This window comes from Nycticebus coucang, chromosome 10, assembly GCF_027406575.1.
Source record: "Nycticebus coucang isolate mNycCou1 chromosome 10, mNycCou1.pri, whole genome shotgun sequence".
NCBI lineage: Eukaryota > Metazoa > Chordata > Mammalia > Primates > Lorisidae > Nycticebus > Nycticebus coucang.
In genome coordinates, this window is record NC_069789.1 from 113,284,731 (window position 1) to 113,300,771 (window position 16,041).

Consider the following 16,041-nt stretch of genomic DNA (forward strand, 5'->3'; position numbering starts at 1 on the left):
CTGGCTAGTCAAAAAAGGAGAGAGAGGGAGACAGACAGAGACAGAGAGAGAGAGAACATATTAGCATCTTCTGAATAGCTTGTTTAGGGAATTTTTCCAAATAACTCAGATGTATACTTGGATGTCTTTTAATTCCATGTTATTCAATTCTACATTGGTGGTAGTTTGTACATTTGGTTGCAACACGTTTCCATTTGTTTGTAAAGGTTTATTTAGGGGCCAATATCAATTGCGAGGATACCTTCTAGATGTATTAATAAATGCGATGCCCTGATGGCAATTTATCAATAATACTGCAGATAACAGCCTCATTACAAGTTATAGGTAGTGAGTGCAATTATGGGTTGATATGAGGGTAGGTACAGAAGACCTCATTTGCTTTAGGCACAGGGAACCAGAGCAATAGCACCTGTATTAGGAATTATTATATAACCCTTTGCCATGTGCTAAACGTGGTACATTAGCTATGATACAATACAAGTTAAAATAGTGTAGAGTAGAAATATTAATTTTAGATCATATACTTTGCATTTATTGATACCATAATAGATAGCAAAACTATTATCAATGATGTGAGATATGCAAATGATGTTAAAGTGGAAGTCATAGCTAAAACTATGAGAAAATTAAAAGCCTAATCTATGATTTGTAGTTAGAATATGTATTTTAAGATAATTGTCTAGAGCAGTTTTAATTTCATACCAAACTTGAACAGAAGCCAGAGAGACTTCCCATATAAGCCCTGAGCATGCACAGAGTCTCCACCATCATATTCCTCCACCACTAAGGCACAAATGTTATAATTAACGAGAATATTTTTAAACAAATGACAAGATGATACAATCCTGACACCTGCTGTCAGAGATCCATGATTATTATGTCAACTTGTTCTTAACTGTTCCTTCCCTAACACTTAGAAGATAGATAGCCCCAGCAACATATTCAGACTCTAATATTTACACAATGGACACAGTTGCTGTGCCATTAATTGTATCTCATACCCAGAGTTAGAGAAAAACCTTTCTATTCAAGTAATTGCCATTGAAGTACACTTTGCATCAGGATGATATTATTCCTATAAATTCATCTCACTCTCCATTATAAGCATGAAGGGATTATAGGGAAATCTTTGAGGTAGGCTGGCAGCAGATTGATGTTTTAAATTTTACTTTTGCAGGTGTGGCTTTATGTACTTATTTTATGCTCCTCCATTTTGCATTTGAAGGATAATTATTTTAAAGCATGTAATTTTGAGAAATAAAAGTTGGATATCTGCAAAGTATACCTCATGGTGATTTGATATTCACATGCATTGTGTAGTAATTACTAGACTCAAATTAAGTAACATATCTATCATCACCCATAGTTCCTGTGGCAGAAGAGCGAGTTAGGGACTCCTAAAATTTTCTCTCTATAAATTATCATATAGAAAATATAGTATTTTGAAATTCAGTTTCCATAATATTTTAGACCCCAGAAGTTATTCCTCTTACAACCGAAGTTTTCATCCTTTTGGAATGACATCCTTAAGCACCTAAATCTTATGTTTCTTTATCATTTTAATTAAGCAATAAAATCCCCACCAGTGAGACTTATTAAATCAAATTAGGCATCATCAGTATGGATGCAGGGTCTAGAACAACCATTTCATTTTTACCAGCTGCATCTATTCCCCACATATTTTATCGCCTTCCTGATTGGCCTAGACACTCATCCAGGAAAGTTCACTCCTCTGATGTGATCACTTAAACAGACCCTTGGTCTGGGTTTTTCCTTACATACTCAGCCCCTCACATGAAATAGCAAATACTCACCCTGCCTCTTCTCTTTGCCAGGATGATGGACTCAGTGTGACAGTCACTCCAAGTGACCCGTCACTCCACCTGTGTGGCAGGGAGAAAGGCAGACCCTAGATATGGGTTGTACTTCAGTGACCTCACCTCTCCTCCGACTAGCAATTATCATTTCACCTGGAGCATCCATGGGCGGGTAGCTTTGAGAGCTGAAAATACTTCTGGAAACATGGTTCCCAGTTGCCAGGTGTTAAAAATAATTACCTATCTCTAGCTAGCAACCCCTAAGGGAAAATTGGAGTATTTTCAAGAGGCTCTATGTTCTCCATGATCCCTGGAAGCAGGTCAGGTCTCACAGGAGAGCAGGAATTACTGAGGTCTGTCATGTGAGGGATTGGCAGTGAAGTGTGTATGTCCCATTATGTTCTTTACCTCCCCCCAGAATATTTTCTATCCAAATCTAGTTCTTTTCTTATCTTCACTTTACTGAGTGGCACCACCCTCAAATTTGTCAATAGTGTAGGCAAGTCCAAATTTGCCAAAGTTGCTGCAGGATATCCATTACATTAAGAGAGAAGTGTTGGGGGAGGGAAAGTGACTTTTATCCTCAAAGCCAGGAAACATAGGAGATTGTGCACTACTGTCCTAAAGAACCATCTTAAAGTTCTATGAAAATTGGACTCCTATAATTATAAGAGCAACTTTACTAACAAATGCAATCAGTGTGACTTGGTTCTTCATACCCTCAATGAATCCCCAACGATAAAAAAAATAAAAATAAAAATAAATAAGAAAATTGGATTCCTTTTATGTTAAGAGGTGATGGGTATTATAAGACAAGGTGAGGAAAATAGACATGTGGGTGTCATTAAGGGCTGAGGAGGTTGTAAAGCTTCCCTGTTTCTGGTCAGTTACCTCTGCAGGGCTCAGGCTGTGAGGTTGCTATGTATCTTTAACATGGTAGTATATTTAGTGATGTATAAACTTTTCTTACCTCCCTGGGACTTAGTTTTTGGAAAAGGACAGTTGAGATCTTTTGTCCAGCCTTATGTGTAGGGCCAAGAAGATCTTTCTTCCAGCCTTATGTGTAGGGCCAAAGTAATAACACCTTGTGTTATTACCACAAGTTGTCAGAAGCAAAATGGAGGTAGTTACGTTGAGTCCCCCTTCCACTGTTACAGCAGAGAAATGAAATGAGACAAAATTCCTGAGCTGGATGTCCAAAGGGATACAAGCAAAAGGAAGAGCATGAAGCCAAGAAAGTACATTGGAAATTATTGATTTTGTTTTCACATTGAAAGTAAAATTGTTGCAATGTATTTTCACAATGGTAGGCAAATTAACATGGAAAGTTTATGGGAAGAATGGGAAGATATATGTTACCATTCTGGACCTTTATTAGTCACGGATCATAGACAAAGAACTATATCTACAGAAGGAAAAGAAAGAGACCTGAAAGAATTTCTCATAAATAAAAGCACCAGTATTTGAAGGTTTTCCAGGCTAATTCTTCCATTACTGGTACTTTCAGATAAGCCTCTGCTCACCAGTTACTACCACAATTCTGTACACCTATATTTTTTATAAGTTTTCTATGATGAGTAGTATTGCTTTGGTAACTGAGAAACAAAGTAGGACATGTATTAATTCTTTGATTTTTCTCAAAGAAATTCCACAGTTTAATTTAAGTTCACTATCAAATCTCACCTAATTTTGAAGGCAGGAATGACAGCCATAATGGTGAACCACCAACACTACACCCATACAAACACACACAAAGTAATTTGCACAGATGCAAAAGGCATCCATGTACACACACTCACACAGAAGCACAAACATATTTATATGCAGTGTTACTCACGTACACTTTCAGCTGAACACTCACAAACATTTGTGCACACACTGTGCACATACATATTCACACTCATATTCATAAACACTTGTGATCACACACACTCATGTGAACACTCAATAACATGCACTTTCACAAGATCAACCTTCACAGTTATGTGGATGTCCTTAACGCACACATCTGTACACCCATGTACATACACATGCATAAGAACTGTTACATCTCCAGATCTCAGGATGTCAGAAGAGGGGACACTTTCTATCCTTTTTACTCCCTCTAATCCTGAAACAAATCACAAGACAATGTTTACAGTATACAGCCTTAAAAATTGCTGAGTATTGGCCAAGTGTGGGGGCTCACACCTGTAATCCTAGCACTCTGGGAAGCTGAGGTGGGTGGATCCCCTTAATTCAGGAGTTCCAGACAAGCTTGCACAGAGGCTCTGTGCTAATATAGAAAAAAGGAGCCAGGTGCCTCTCAGCCAGTTTTGGTGGCTGATGCCTATAATCACAACATTCTTGGAGTCTGAGGCAGGTGGATTGTTTGATCTCAGGAGGTGGGGACCAACCTGAGCGAGAGTGAGACCTTGTCTTTCCTAATAATAGAAAAAGCAGCCAGGCATTGTGGTGGGTGCCTGTAGTTCCAACTACTCAGGAGGCCAAGGCAAGAGGACCACTTGAACCCAAAATTTGAAGTTGCTGTGAGATATGACTCCATGGCACTCAACCCCCAGGGAGACTCTCTGTCTCTCTAAAATACAAAAAAATGCCTGTCCCTGAACCATGATTCACAGCTGAGTTGCCTTGAAGGCAGGAAGTGGGGGGCGGGGCGGGGGGATTGCCCAAGCAGTGGGTCAATTTTCATGTTTTTAGCTTAGAAGCCAACTCCATCCAGTAGCTAGAGAGATACAAGTGCTGTGTGAAAATGAAGAAATGTCCAGCCCACACCTACATAGAATTGCCCTCTTTTCACTCCAGCCTTGAGACTCTTCTCCTTTTGCTGCTTGAAATGGTAGAATGCAGTGGCATCATTATAGCTGACAGCAACCTCAAAAACCTGAGTCCAAGGGATCATCCTGCCTCAATCTCCTGAGTATCTGGTAATACTCACCAGCCAACATGCCTGATTAATTTCTCTTAGTTGTACAGTGTCTCACTTTTGCTCCAGCTACTCTAGGATTCCTGAAGACCTCCAAATACTCTTTATGCTATTGGTCACAGTGTCCAACATTCAGATAGGTCAATTACTACAGATATCTCAGTAGAAGATTCCCATGCATGGACAATCCATAGCACAGCCACCTGGGGGATGGGAAGGAGGGCAAAACAGGTTCTCTTTTCAGAACTGCTTGGACCACAGCTCTGGGTGGGTTCCTGGTGCAAGCCCAGTTTCATGGTCAGGGGTGAACACTTGGACTCCTCCTTCCATCCAATTGTGGACTGGAAAATGTGGCCAGGATTGCCATGACATAGTGACAGTGAAATTTCCTGAGGAAGGTTGGGGATGCAGGAACACAGGAATGTCCCCAAGTCCCTCATTGAAGATGTTCACTGCTTCTTTTGGATAGGGGCCTGCCAGGTATTGCCCTGGTCTCAAACCCAAGGGTCTCCCAGTTGTTCCCACTGCTGTTAGGGAAAAGTGGGAACATGGATCACAGACAGTCCAAGGACAGGCAGTGGTGACCACAGGTGGGGCAGTATGGTAGCAGGATTTAAGGGCAGATCGAGGTCTTCCAAGACTGACAATGACAAGAGGGCAGGGCCTGGGAAGCAGGGAAGAATAAGCCAAGAACACCTGGGAGGACAGTGCCCTGGGGACTCTTGCCAGAAAATCAAAGGTTTCTGACAAGTTTAAGCACTCCTACATGCAAGGAAGTGGAACAGGACCCCTGCACCCTACCAGCATCCACCCAATCCCTGGTCCCTTGTTCTCACTGAAAACAGTGGCAGCCAACAATTCTCATCTGTTAAGTAGCAGCCACATAGCCCTGCCCAGGGAACAAGGTGATGTCCACAGCAGGGTGCATCCTCTATGGGTGAGGAGGAAAGAGCAAGAAGAAGATGATGTCTGGAAGGCAAGGAGGGGACACGGTAGGCTGTACCTCATCCTGTGTGAGTCAGGCTGCCCTGTGACTGGGCTGGGTACACAAGTTCCTCTTGTTGGCAGAAGGCACCCAAACCCCGATGTGCAGGTTGATGGCACCTTCCCCCACTTTCAGAAAGACTGGTGAAGGATAATACCATAGTGCAGAGGATCCCCAAGAATTTTCGTTTTTTTTTTTTTATTGTTGGGGATTCATTGAGGGTACAATAAGCCAGGTTACACTGATTGCAATTGTTAGGTAAAGTCCCTCTTGCAATCATGTCTTGCCCCCATAAAGTGTGACACACACCAAGGCCCCACCCCCTTCCCTCCATCCCTCTTTCTGCTTCCCCCCCCATAACCTTAATTGTCATTAATTGTCCCAATATAAAAATTGAGTACATAGGATTCATGCTTCTCCATTCTTATGATGCTCTACTAAGAATAATGTCTTCCACTTCCATCCAGGTTAATACGAACGATGTAAAGTCTCCATTTTTTTTAATGGCTGAATAGTATTCCATGGTATACATATACCACAGCTTGTTAATCCATTCCTGGGTTGGTGGGCATTTAGGCTGTTTTCATATTTCGGCGATTGTAAATTGAGCTGCAATAAACAGTCTAGTACAAGTGTCCTTATGATAAAAGGATTTCTTTCCTTCTGGGTAGATGCCCAGTAATGGGATTGCAGGATCAAATGGGAGGTCTAGCTTGAGTGCTTTGAGGTTTCTCCATACTTCCTTCCAGAAAGGTTGTACTAGTTTGCAGTCCCACCAGCAGTGTAAAAGTATTCCCTTCTCTCCACATTCACGCCGGCATCTGCAGTTTTGAGATTTTGTGATGTGGCCATTCTCACTGGGGTTAGATGATATCTCAGGGTTGTTTTGATTTGCATTTCTCTAATATATAGAGATGATGAACATTTTTTCATGTGTTTGTTAGCCATTCGTCTGTCATCTTTAGAGAAAGTTCTATTCGTGTCTCTTGCCCATTGATATATGGGATTGTTGGATTTTTCATGTGGATTAATTTGAGTTCTCTATAGATCCTAGTTATCAAGCTTTTGTCTGATTGAAAATATGCAAATATCCTTTCCCATTGTGTAGGTTGTCTCTTTGCTTTGGCTATTGTCTCCTTAGCTGTACAGAAGCTTTTCAGTTTAATGAAGTCCCATTTGTTTATTTGTGTTGCTGTTGCAATTGCCATGGCAGTCTTCTTCATGAAGTCTTTCCCCAGGCCAATATCTTCCAGTGTTTTTCCTATGCTTTCTTGGAGGATTTTTATTGTGTCATGCCTTCAATTTAAGTCCTTTATCCATCTTGAATCAATTTTTGTGAGTGGGGAAAGGTGTGGGTCCAGTTTCAGTCTTTTACATGTAGACATCCAGTTCTTCCAACACCATTTATTGAATAGGGAGTCTTTCTTCCAAGGTATGTTCTTGTTTGGTTTATCAAAGATTAGGTGGTTGTAAGATGTTAGTTTCATTTCTTGGTGTTCAATTCAATTCCAAGTGTCTATGTCTCTGTTTTTGTGCCAGTACCATCCTGTCTTGACCACTATGGCTTTGTAGTACAGACTAAAATCTGGTATGCTGATGCCCCCAGCTTTATTTTTATTACTGAGAAGTGCCTTAGTTATACGGGGTTTTTTCCAGTTCCATACAGAACGCGGAATCATTTTTTCCAAATCTTGAAAGTACGATGTAGGTACTTTGATAGGAATGGCATTGAATAGGTAGATTGCTTTGGGAAGTATAGACATTTTAACAATGTTAATTCTTCCCATCCATGAGCCTGGTATGTTCTTCCATTTGTTAATATCCTCTGCTATTTCCTTTCTGAAGATTTCATAGTTTTCTTTATACAGGTCCTTCACCTCCTTCGTTAGGTATATTCCTAGGTATTTCATTTTCTTTGAAACTATGGTGAAGGGAGTTGTGTCCTTAATTAGCTTCTCATCTTGACTATTATTGGTGTATACAAAGGCTACTGACTTGTGGACATTGATTTTACATCCTGAAACATTACTGTATTTTTTGATGACTTCTAGGAGTTTTGTGGTTGAGTCTTTGGGGTTCTCAAAGTCTTTGGGATGATAAGAACACGTCGTCAGCAAAGAGGGGGAGTTTGACCTCCTCTGCTCCCATTTGGATTCCCTTTATTTCCTTGTCTTGCCTAATTGTATTGGCTAGAACTTTCAGCACTATGTTGAATAGTAAAGGTGACAGAAGACAACCTTGTCTGGTTCCAGTTCTAAGAGGAAAAGCTTTCAGTTTTACTCCATTCAGTAAAATATTGGCTGTGGGTTTGTCATAGATAGCTTCAATCAGTTTTAGAAATGTGACACCTATGCCTATACTCTTCAGTGTTCTAATTAGAAAAGGATGCTGGGTTTTATCAAATGCTTTTTCTGCATCTATTGAGAGGATCATGTGATCTTTATTTTTGCTCTGTTAATATGGTGGATAATGTTTATGGACTTGTGTATGTTAAACCAGCCTTGCATCCCTGGGATGAAGCCTACTTGATCATGATGAATGACTTTTTTGATGATAAGCTGTAATCTATTGGCTAGGATTTTGTTGAGAATTTTTGCATCTATAATCATGAGTGAGATTGGTCTGAAATTCTCCTTTTTGTTTGGGTCTTTTCCTGGTTTTGGTATCAGGGTGATGTTTGCTTCATAGAATGTGTTGGGGAAGATTCCTTCTTCCTCAATTTTTTGGAATAATTTCTGTAGTACAGGAATAAGCTCTTCCTTGAAGGTTTGATAGAATTCTGGAGTGAAGCCATCTGGACCAAGGCATTTTTTGGTTGGAAGCTTTTTTATTGTTTCTTTGATCTCAGTGCTTGAAATTGGTCTGTTCAGGAGGTCTATTTCTTCCTGGCTAAGTCTAGGGAGAGGGTGTGATTCCAAATATTGATCCATTTCCTTCACATTGTCAAATTTCTGGGCATAGAGTTTCTGGTAGTATTCAGAGATAATCTCTTGTATCTCTGTGGGATCAGTTGTTATTTCCCCTTTATCATTTCTGATTGAGGTTACTAGGGATTTTACTTTTCTATTCCTTGTTAGTCTGGCCAATGGTTTATCTATTTTATTGATTTTTTTCAAAAAACCAACTCCTTGTTTCATTAATTTTCTGAACGATTCTTTTGTTTTCAATTTCATTGATCTCTGATTTGATTTTGGATATTTCTTTTCTTCTACTGAGTTTAGGCTTAGATTGTTCTTCTTTTTCCAATTCCATAAGATGACTTGTGAGATTGTTGATGCGCTCTCTTTCTGTTTTTCGAATGTAGGCATCTAAAGCGATGAATTTTCCTATCAAAACTGCTTTTGCAGGATCCCACAGGTTTTTGTAGCTTGTGTCTTCATTGTTGTTATGCTCAAGGAAGTTAATGATTTCATGTTTTATTTCTTCCTGCACCCATCTGTTATTCAACAGAAGATTGTTTAATTTCCATGTCTTTGGGTGGGGTTGAGCGTTTTTGTTAGAGTTGAGTTCCACCTTTAGTGCCTTATGGTCTGAGAAGATAAAAGGTAAAATTTCAATTCTTTTGATTCTGTTGATATTTGTTTGTGTCCCAGGATATGATCAATTTTGGAGAATGTTCCATGGGGTGATGAGAAGAATGTATATTCTTAATCTTTGGGGTGGAGTGTTTTATATGCGTCTATCAAGCACAGTTGTTTTAGGGTCTCATTTGAATCTCTTATATCTTTGTTTAATTTCTCTTTAGAGGATCTGTCTAGCTCTGTAGGAGGAGTGCTAAAGTCCCCTGTTATTATGGTATTATCAGATATCATATTGTTCAGACTGAGTAAGGTCTGTTTCAAGAATCTGGGAGCATTTAAATTGGGTGCATAAATATTTAGAATTGAAATGTCTTCTTGTTGTATTTTTCCCTTGACCAATATAAAGTGACCATCTTTGTCTTTTTTGACTTTAGTTGCTTTAAATCCACATGTATCTGAAAATAAGATTGCAACTCCTCTTTTCTTCTGAATTGAGTTCCCCTTTTCTTACATCCAGAGTTCTGGAGATATAACGGGCTTCCATGTGGGGGTATATATGTGTGCATGGCATGTGTGTTCACAAGGACATCCACACATCAGAACTGTGAGGTTTGATATTATGAAAGTGGCTGTGATTATGTGTTCATGTGAGTGTGTGTCATTTAGAGTGTTTATGAATATGCCTGTCAGGGTGTATGTGAAGAGTGTGTGCACAAGTGTTTAAGAGTTTCTGCTGATACTGTGTGCATGAGTGACAGTGCGTGTAATTGTATGAGAGTTTCTGTGTATGAGTGTGCATGGGCACATCTTCCTTGCATCTGTGTGGAAATCAGTGAATCAGTTTATGTGTTTGTTTGCATGTGTGTGGTGTCCATGTTCCACTGTTTTGGCTATATTCATGAGTGGAAATTTAGGGGAGATTGGATAGGGAACCTGGATTACATTGTATAATTGCTTGTTAGAAAAACCAAAGAATCAATTGCATCTCCCACTTTATGTTTCTCAATTGTAAAAGCAACAAATACTCCTCATTTACAATTCATAAATGCAGAGGAGAGTAGTAATTATTCTTACTCTTGAATCAAGAAAGTGGCATTGGCCTATCTGATAGTTCCATGAGTAATAGAAATTTCACCTGATTCTGGTATTTCCTTATATATGAGAGGCTTTCAGATCCTCACTCTTCCTTCTGTGGATGTTGTTTTGTGTCTGTGATTTGTGATTAGTAAAGGTCAATATTGGCAGGGTACTCTACCTCAGAAGGCTCCACTGACAGGATAGCTGCCAGTGATGTGGCAATAGGAGTCACCTTCTTATCACAGACTGTGGTGGGAATTCTAGGGAATCTCTTTCTACTTTACCAGTATCTGCCACTGGGCTTCTCCGGATACAGGATGCGGTTCACAGACACATTCATTAAGCACTTGACTGTAGCCGATCTCTGCTTCCTCCTGTGTAAAGGAGTGCCTCAGACAATGGCAGCTTTGGCCTTGAAGGATTTCCATTGTGACTTTGAATGCAAACTTCTTGTCTATCTTCATAGAGTGGGCAGAGGAGTGTCCATTGGCAGCACCAGTCTGTTGAGTTTCTTCCAGGCCATCATGATCAGCCCCAGGAACTCCAGGTTGGCAGAGCTTAAAGGAAAAGCTCCCAAGTATACTGGCCATTCCATATGCCTGAGCTGGGTCCTATGCATGCTTGTAAATGTCATCTTTCCCATGTTTATGACTGGAACATGGAGCAACGTAAACTTCACAAACTACAAACATTATGGATACTGTTCTGCTACTCGTCATGACCAAACCAGAGACATAATGTATGCAGCTCTGCTTTCCATCCCTAATGTTTTCTGTCTGGGCCTCATGCTCTGGGCCAGCAGCTTCATGGTTTCTGTCCTGTACAGGCACAAGCAGATGAGACATATTCGTAAGACCAATGTCTCCTCCAGATCATCTCCTGAGTCCAAAGCTACTAAAACCATCCTTCTTTTGGTGAGCACCTTTGTTTTTACACCCACTCTTGCATCTTTCAAGTTTGTGTGGGTCTCACTGATTACCCCAGCCTGTTCTTGGTGAGCACTGCTGGGATAGCAGCTGGGTGTTTCGCATCTGTCAGCCCCTTTCTGCTCATGAGCTGTGATTCCAGTGTGTCCAGGCATTGCCTTGCCCAGATAAGGACTTGAAAACCCTCCAATTTTATCGGAAATGTGTAAATGATCAGCTTCAGCTCAGTGTTCAGGTCTTTATTTCCTCTTCCCCACAGAATTGTATGTGCCATTGTGAAACACTCACATTAAAAGGAAGTGGCTGTTTACACATATATATTTATATGTTATAGATATTTGCCCATGAACAGGTGTCTTTTTGTGTGTGTACATAACAATCAGATATGGTTTATTATCTAACAAGCAAGAGCAATGAAATATTATACATAAAATTTATAAATTTTGAATCTAAGAAAAAACTAATTTCAACAGTGACAAATTTCTTCAACATGAAATCTCTTTTAGGTATTTTTGTATCAGTTGATTAACTTGCCATGTGCTTATTAAGAAATGTTGAGTTTCCTTAAGTAGTAAGTTTGACAGTTGATGTCTCTGACATTTCATTCTGACACTTCTTATTTTCTGTATTGTGAAGGTACATCATCTGTATTCAAATGCACATTTTGGCTTGTGATTATCATTCAAATTGATTTCAGAGCAATTTTGGGGAACCATAAAGAAGTCAAAAATTCCTAGTATTTTCAAATATGTGTTTCATCGTGGAACCAATGCAGTGAACACAGGTCAAAATATCCACCAAGTGTTTGGCAAGGATGTGACTAATGAACACTCAGTGTGTCAGTGGTTTGAGGAGTTTCGTTCTGGTGATTTTAGTCTTGAAAATGAATCACATCGATGACCTAAGCCCAAGGTGTATAATGAGGAGCTGAAAGCTGTAGTGCAAGTGAATCCATCTTGACCTACCTGTGAATCAGCAGCAATATTGGACAGTTTGAAAGAAACCAGCAAGGTAAAGAAGGTGGATAGATGGTTCCACAGGAATTAAAACAGCATCAGATAAGGAATCTTCTCAGAGCTTGACTTGCTTTGCGGTCATGACATCAAGGTAACAATTTCCTCAGTTTACTATCCATGTGATAATAAATAAATCCTTTTTGACAATTGCAAACATATGACACACAGTTGGATGATGATGAAGTGTCCAACTAAATATCATCAAAAAAGGCTAATTTCTGTTGTTTGGTGGTCCAGCACTGATATTACCCACTGCAGCTTCATTAAACCTAGTCAATGAGCATATGTCCACTGCAACCAGTTGAATGAATTGATGAAGATGTTTGCTGCCAAGCAGACATGATTGGTCAGTAGAGACAGGCCAATCTTCTTGAAAGACAATGCTCAAAACACGTGCTGCATAAACAACACTGTTCAAACTACAGAAGCTGGACATGGAAACTCTCTGTCATCCACCATAGTGACCATACCTTGTGCCAACTGAAGACCACTTCTTCTAGGCTTGGGAGCACTTCTTGTATGTAAAAATAGTCAGTTCTCAAGGGATTTTGAGCTTTAGCCAGCTTGCCTCTGCCAAGGGTTGTCCTGAGGCTGTCCCTCAGCCTTTTTTCACCAGGAACTTAACCCGTCCCAGCCACCACCCAGATGGGACCACCAATGAATAAATTCTCCAGTGAATTTGAATTGCTGAGGAATTTGGAAAAGGACAAACCAAAATTCTCCTTCTATAGATCCCTTGGGTGCACCTTCACAGTTTCTAGATGTGGAGACACTAACAAACTGGGGTGAGTCATGTGAAGATGAATTAAATTCTACTGATACTACTGCTAAAATATTTCGTGAAGACACTATTAGATCACCTTTTGATTATAATAAGGATGTCAACAGAAAAGTCTTCTTTGGAAAGGAGGCATGGCATTACTGAACTGTACAGCTATTGTGAATGCCATCAATGAAAGTCTCACAGATAAGAATCCTGTATCAGAAAGGATCTTCATGCTCGCAGGGCCTGATTTGAAAGAGGATCTCCTGAAACTTAAAGGTTGCCAAACACATGAAGCAAAGTTGACAAAGAGTTTAATATGGCTGCCGAGTTCATCATTCACACAGTGGGACCTAAATATAAGAGCCGCTATTGCACAGCAGCTGAGTGTTCCCTGTACAACTGCTGCAGAAATGTATTTCAGCTGGCAAAAGAGCAATCAATGTCTTCTGTTAGATTCTGTGTCATTATGCAAAATGAGGCTATCCTTTAGAAGATGCAACACCTAGCACTTCACACTGTAAGCAGAATCCTAGAGACTCATGGGGAAACCATTGTAAAAGTAGAATTTTCTGTTACTAATCTTGAAGAGGTCCAAAAGGAGGAGAGTAGGTCATTGCCATACCTACCTGCAGATATTGGAAATGCAGAAGGGGTGCCAGTGGTACCTGAATGGCAGATTAGAATAAGTGAAAAATCTGGTGCTCCAGAGGATGACTGCACAGAAGAGGATGAAGGCTTGGAAGTTGATCTCTCTTTCATTGGCTCTCATGCTTTTGCTCAAACGGAAGGAAATATTGATGAACAAAGAAAAATGATCCTTCAGGGACAATTATCAGAGGCATTCCTGCGGAAGCAGCATCAAGGAAATTATAATTGCTGGTTATGTCAAGCAAGATCTAAGGATCTGTCTTCTCTAAAAGCCTTATGCCAAACAGGTGTTGATAACTGTGGTGGAACAGTAATGGTGGTAGTTGAAAGAAATATTCCTATAACATTAATAGATATGGACAAGGCTCTTTTATATTTTATCCATGTAATGGATCACATTGGTATGAAAGAATACGTATTGTATATTTTCACACACTGACTAGCGAATGCAATCACTTGGACTCTGACTTCCTGAAGAAACCCTATGATGTTGTTGATGTCAAGCATAAAAGAATTTGAAGGCTGTTTATTTTGTTCATCCAACATTCATTCAGAGGTAGTCAACATGATTTTTCAACACCTTTTCTGTCTTAGGACTGAAGGACAAAAGCCACCATGTAGACAGCCTCCACCGACTATTTTCACCAAAATAGATCCACTTTCCACTTTTCGTCCTTGAATATGATGCCGGGGAAACCAGGCCTTACTATACATCATATCCCCATCACCAGATTTGTGACCTGCCATCTTTCAATGCTTCTTGATTCCAAGTATGCCACTTCCTCTGTGAATTGCTACCTGTTGAAATGATATTTATTTTTGCTGTACAGATCCAGAGAGACTTTTGTCCCCACCTGTTAATTTTTAATTGACCGCAAGTCTTCTGGCACATAAGCAATCTAAAAATGGTAGGCCAATCTGAACTGCACACATTTTAAATTTGTATATTTGTATCAAATGGAAATGTTCATTTTAAAATTGTTAATAGAAATTAGGGAACAATTTTTGAGTATCTTCTGTTTCCTGATTTCTCCATTAGACAAGCCACCAATATTTTTCATGTCATCTCTTTAACATTGCATGCTTCCTTTGTGTTCTTAACTGTTTCTCAAAATATATGGAACCAGTGTATGCTGACCAGATGATTGTTTGCTTCAGATCTTGGCATAGATCCCCTTTACATTTTATACAGATAATTCAGTTATGATAAAAGAGAATTGTCTGAGACCAAGAATGTGGAGATGTACCTGATCAAAAACACCAAAATCATTAATAAAATGTAGGACTTGGAATTTTGATGTACAGGACTAAATTTTAAGAACTAAGGTTCCTTGGATTATATAATTTGTTAAGATTGCCACTATCTGATCTTAAAAGCGTTGAGAAACAATACTCCTTCTTCAGCCTCTTTCCTGTAATCATAGGTGATTTGGTCTCCTTATTCAAGGACATACCTATGTGAAGACCATCTCCCCAAGACTCCATCAGTGACCCTTCTGAGAGTGTGTTGTCTTTCCAGAGGCAAGAATGATTTTCTTTGACTCTTAGCACTGTCACCCTGAGGACATTTCATAACATTGTCTATTGTGTTGCCTGCATCAATATGGGGCAAGTGCCTTAGAGTAAACAAATCCAAGGATGTAGTAATTCACAAAAGACCGCTTTTGCTGCTTAGGCTTAATTTTTGCCTTAGCTTCTTCATGAGTAAAAATAAGAATTATGCTGCCTCCCTTACAGAGGTATTATAAGGATAGCATTTAGAAAGAGGTTTAGGCTCGGCACCTGTAGCACAGTGGTTATGGCACCAGCCACATACACCAAGGCTGGTGGGTTCAAAACTGGCTCAGGCCAGCTAAACAACAATGACAACTTCAACAAAAAAATAGCCAGGCATTGTGGGGGGCTCCTGTAGTCCCACCTACTTGGGAGGCTGAGGCAGGAGAATCGCTTAAGCCCAAGAATTTGAGGTTACTGTGAGCTGTGATGTCATGGCACTCTACCAAGGGTGACATAGTGAGACACTGTCTCAAAAGAAAAAAATAAATAAAGGGGTTGATGACTGAATGGAAAATGCTAAGGGAGTCTGTGTGGTGGGGTGTCTTCAGTTTTTTAAAAGAAAATAAATGCATACAAGGGAATGTTAAAAAAAAAATCGTCAACTCTCAACAAGTTTTAGAGGCCACCTTTGACCATATCATTGCCACTCCCTCTTCAAGCTTCATTGCTGCTAAAATAAACAAACTACCTCTAAGATGGCAATGCTGTGTGGACAGCTCAGATGCATATTTTTGTTAAATGGACTGCTTCTTGTTGGAGATACCATAAACTAAACTATGCATTTAAAATCAGACATTTCATA

General features: G+C 39.8%; 1 pseudogene; it reads left to right on the forward strand.

Annotated features, from left to right (window-relative positions):
• The first annotated feature begins 10,643 nt into the window (after positions 1 to 10,643).
• On the forward strand, positions 10,644 to 14,421 carry LOC128596554 (ganglioside-induced differentiation-associated protein 2-like; annotated as a pseudogene).
• Positions 14,422 to 16,041: the final 1,620 nt, after the last annotated feature.